The sequence below is a fragment of the Sinocyclocheilus anshuiensis genome, unplaced genomic scaffold (assembly GCF_001515605.1).
Source record: "Sinocyclocheilus anshuiensis isolate Anshui unplaced genomic scaffold, SAMN03320099.WGS_v1.1 scaffold894, whole genome shotgun sequence".
In the NCBI taxonomy this organism is placed as follows: Eukaryota; Metazoa; Chordata; class Actinopteri; order Cypriniformes; family Cyprinidae; genus Sinocyclocheilus; species Sinocyclocheilus anshuiensis.
In genome coordinates this window covers 375,386-380,132 of record NW_015536505.1, presented here as the reverse complement: position 1 = coordinate 380,132, position 4,747 = coordinate 375,386, and positions in this window count along the sequence as shown.

Here is a 4,747-nt window from a genome sequence, read left to right as displayed (position 1 = left end):
CCGCTCCCACAAGGTTCTATTCCGCACCCACCCGCTCCCGCTATATATTCACTCTTTGTTCACCTGCTGTCCGCTTAGAATAATTTTCTTCCCGACCCGACCGTTTCCGCTAAATTTAGATCTCGTTTCCAGAATCTCACATTTAGATTTCCTCTACTGAAAAAAAAGAGATATGCTAACAAATAAAAGTGTAGTCTGCACAAAATTGTATGTCATTTTATTCGTCTTGTCAAGAGTCTTAAATTTATTGACTTTATTGACATATTGAATTTATATGAATTATCTTAAGACACAAAATTCATTTAATATTTTATGCAACACAGTAGGAAAAAAAGTGTCAGAGAAAATAAAATTTATTCGTCTTGTCAGGATACAATTCGTTTAACATTGACAACACAATAGGGAAAAAGTGTCGCAGAGAGGAAAAAAAAATGTAGATTGTACAAAAATAGCCTATTAGCTATTTTTATTCGTTCTTGTCAAAATACTAAATTCGTTTGACATTTTTTTGTTAACACAGTAGGAAAAGTGTCGCAGAGAAAAATAAATAAATACGACATCTGTGATTTAAAATTATAGGCTAAGCAAAATAAAAACAAAACCGAGTTGAACGTCCTTCAAGGACATGCAGGACACATTTGCTCCATCCTTATTCTGCTCTGTCATTCATCGACAACCTGCCTGTTCTGTCTGAGGGCCGTATTTTTACCACCGGCACAGCCTGCTCTAAGCATCGTTATGCACATGCGCACAGACCCCGCAAATAAAAGGCTTGACGCAGAAAGCATGCGTGCAGCGCGTGCATAACAGTCCGAGTGAAGGCTGTACCGGTGGTCAATAAGAATAAAGCATAGATATGCTGTTCTGCATGGACGTCGGGAACGGGATATTGTTAGACCGCCCGCTCCCGTTCAAATGACACCAGAGTTACCGACCGCTACCGCGTTTTATTCGGGAATTTAATCCCGTGGCGCAAAAAATCTGGTCGGGTCCCCGGAGAGCCGATAACGGCAGTAGGGGGAGAGCGGGGCACAATGTAACACTTTTTGACTTTCTCAGTTTGTGTAAATCCACATGGGGTTCATAGCATAATTTTTTTATCCACAGTAATTTTACACTTGTCTAGTACAAATACGTCACTTTGCTTCATGATTACAGTGTATACGTTTTTCTTTATTTACCCTAAAAAAATGGAAGTGAAATGTGACAACATGCCCCGTAGGTGGGGTACATTGCAACATCCGAGGGGCACGTTGTAACATGACCATATAACAGCTTAAAATGTTATCTGATCGAATGAAAAAAATATACAAGACAAACTAAAATATTTTGTCAGTAAAATAAAATTATTAACTTTAAAATAAAATAATGGCGTTTTTTAAAAATTAAAAATGATCTGATTTTGGAGTTTGACAATGAACAAATTGCAACCATGCTTGTGATAGCCCACATAAATGAGCAAAAATGCTTTACATTTCTTGAAATAATACACTTCTGAGCATTAAACATTGACTGTCAGTCTTTATTCACCTATTCCTCGTGGGTTCTCATTAAAACACATTAACGTAAATAGTGTAAATTACATCGCTAATGTCATAGAATAGCACATTGTAATGCAGTGTTACAACGTGCCCCATCTGCGCAACTGGAATTTAAAATTGGTTAGTGTCTTCTGCTAGTTAGCGAAGCATTAAAAAAAAAAACTATCTAAACTGATAAATAACAGATTGGAGATTAAAATAATAGCAGATTTGCCTCATTTTGAATGAATACTAAAAACTGAGATTAAAAATGTACTTAAGCCAGAAATGTACTTTTACTATGGTAAAATAAATGTTCGGGGATATCTTCAAAAGATTTTTGAATTTTTGCGCAGTTTTTTCTCTATATAGTGTTGATATGGCAACTAGTAAATACCATACATTTTGTTATGCTAGCTTGTGTGGAAATATTCAAACCACGTGTGTTACAACTAACCCCGCGTTACTTTGTGCCCCGCACTCCCCTAAAGTTAGTTTGACGTTTGACATTCATTAGACATTCGGGGTTTTTTTGCCAGTCTTTGCGGCTGTTATGTTTGGAGCCCAAACTAACTCAAATAGACATAAATATATGCCCTTTATGATACACAAGGCATAATTTCTAGGGGAAAAAAAATTAAGGGTTAAAACAATTTAACTACGTGACATTATAATATAAAACTAATAAAACTCTGACACCGTTTGAGATGAAGATATCAAACCAACTGTAAAAATCTCTAAATATTATTCCCTATGATGCACAAGGCTTTGTTTTCCAGATTATGCCTTTATTGTTTTTATATACAGTACTGAAACCATATTTTTCATATGTTTAATATACTGTACCTACTTAAATTAATTAAACTGTGACACCATTTCAGAAAAAGCTATCAAACCAACTGTAAAAATCTAAATATTATTCCCTATAATGCACAAGGTTCGGTTTTCAGATTATTAATCTGTTTTTTTTTTTGACAGTACTGAACCGATTTATATCCATGAAGCTTTAAAAATATTTAAGTTAAAGATGTCACACCAACTGTATATTTTTCAGCTCATTAATCTGATGTTTTTTATATAGAGTACTGAACTTTTAATTTTTTTAGACAGTCCTGGAACCCATTTCAATACATTAAACTGGAACACCATACATACATGCATATATGTATGCAGGGCTCTCAAGTCTCATGCATTCACCGTGAGACACGCACTTCAGCCCGTTCACACGCTCTCACGCCACACCTGGTATTTCTCACGCTGAGAAATAAGGGATAACTTGTCCTGCTATAATTAATGGACGAATACGGAGGGAAGCTCTCTGCCGAGTTCATAGCTATCTCGGTCTCGAGTTATACAGAGTTAAAGGACACCTACCAGCCAATCAGAAATTAGAATGTTGTTCGTTACTAAGCAACATGGTTGCCAAACGAGCCAACTGAACATCAGTGCTCAATGTACATACTGTACGGTGTTCCAGTTTAATGTATTGAAATGGGTTCCAGGACTGTCTGAAAACATTAAAAGATCAGTACTCTATATAAAAAACATCAGATTAATGAGCTGAAAAATATACAGTTGGTGTGATATCTTTAGCTTAAATGGTGTTCAGGTTTCATGGATATAAATGGTACAGCCCAACCGATATGGGTTTTTTGGGGGCCGATGCCGATAAAGTAAAAAAAGACCGATACCGATATATCGGTCAATATTCTTTATGTGTAGGCTATATTACAGTACAGTATAGTCAAAAGTTTGGACTAAACTTGAACACCATTTAAGATAAAGATATCACACCAACTGTATATTTTTCAGATCATTAATCTGATGTTTTTTCATATAGAGTACTGAACTTTTAAATTTTTTTAGACTGTCCTGGAACCCATTTCAATACATTAAACTGGAACACCATACATACATGCATATATGTATGCAGGGCTCTCAAGTCTCATGCATTCACCGTGAGACACGCACTTCAGCCCGTTCACACGCTCTCACGCCACACCTGGTATTTCTCACGCATATCTCAATTAAAGTGGGTCTACATGTCTGGAGCGCTAGTGCTAACTGCTAATACCGTTCTTGATGTCAGGCCTCTCAAGTCTCATGCATTCACTGTGAGACACACGCATTTCAACCCGTTCACACGCTCTCACGCCACACCTTGTATTTCTCATGCTGAGAAATAAGGGATAACTTGTCCTGCTATAATTAATGGACGAATACGGAGGGAAGCTCTCTGCCGAGTTCATAGCTATCTCGGTCTCGAGTTATACAGAGTTAAAGGACACCTACCAGCCAATCAGAAATTAGAATGTTGTTCGTTACTAAGCAACATGGTTGCCAAACGAGCCAACTGAACATCAGTGCTCAATGTACATACTGTACGGTGTTCCAGTTTAATGTATTGAAATGGGTTCCAGGACTGTCTGAAAACATTAAAAGATCAGTACTCTATATAAAAAACATCAGATTAATGAGCTGAAAAATATACAGTTGGTGTGATATCTTTAGCTTAAATGGTGTTCAGGTTTCATGGATATAAATGGTACAGCCCAACCGATATGGGTTTTTTGGGGGCCGATGCCGATAAAGTAAAAAAAGACCGATACCGATATATCGGTCAATATTCTTTATGTGTAGGCTATATTACAGTACAGTATAGTCAAAAGTTTGGACACACTTCCCATTCGTGTGTCCAAACTTTTGACTGGTACTGTACTGTATATAGAATACAGTATATAGCCTACATAAACAGAATATATATATACATAAACACATTTTTTCCAATGATAACTCAAATGTGGTGATCAAACTCTTATAATGATGTGACAAACATAGGCCTATGTAGTGGAGGCAGGGTATTTAACAATTTAACAATAAACTTTATTATTCAAAATTAGGGCTGGGTATCGATTCAGATGTTCCAATTCGATTCGATTTCGATTTTCAAGCTCTCAATTCGATTCTGTATTATGACAGCACTTTTTTTTTAAACTAAATTTCAATACCGTGATAATACCGTATACCGTAATAAAAGCATTAACAATTTATCGCAACATGAAAATTTGATACCGGCATACCCCTAACTTGGGTACAATAAAACAAAACCCAACTCTATATTTGAAATGCATACAATGAATAGACAGAATTTTGATGCAAGATGAAAAACTGATGCTGAAAATTGGACAAGTCAGAACAGTCGCATGCCTTGATCAAACAGGATCAGG